This window comes from Penaeus monodon, chromosome 23 (genome assembly GCF_015228065.2).
Source record: "Penaeus monodon isolate SGIC_2016 chromosome 23, NSTDA_Pmon_1, whole genome shotgun sequence".
Lineage (NCBI taxonomy): Eukaryota > Metazoa > Arthropoda > Malacostraca > Decapoda > Penaeidae > Penaeus > Penaeus monodon.
In genome coordinates this window covers 17,233,787-17,234,123 of record NC_051408.1, presented here as the reverse complement: position 1 = coordinate 17,234,123, position 337 = coordinate 17,233,787, and positions in this window count along the sequence as shown.

The window sequence follows — 337 nt, the reverse complement described above, 5'->3', positions numbered from 1 at the left end:
ACAGAAGTGCCGTTATCAGCCATTTTCATTCAAAACACCATCTTTAAAGTGGCCAGAATCATCAAAGACTTATCGTTGCTCAGCCCACTCACTTCTATCTCTATTTCCCTTTCTTATCGAAGCTTAGTTGGAACAGGTAAGGATCCGATAAAAGACAAGGATGCTGACGATAATGCTTGATAAGAAAAACCGGCAAAGAGGAAGTAGAGTTTGACGTTGTGCCACAATCCGGTGACTTTTTAGAAACGTTCGTCTCTTTTTCCTCCCAACCTCTGTCCATTTTTCCTGTCGATTGTCTACTCTCGATTTCGTAACTGTCTACTCTCGATTTCGTAAC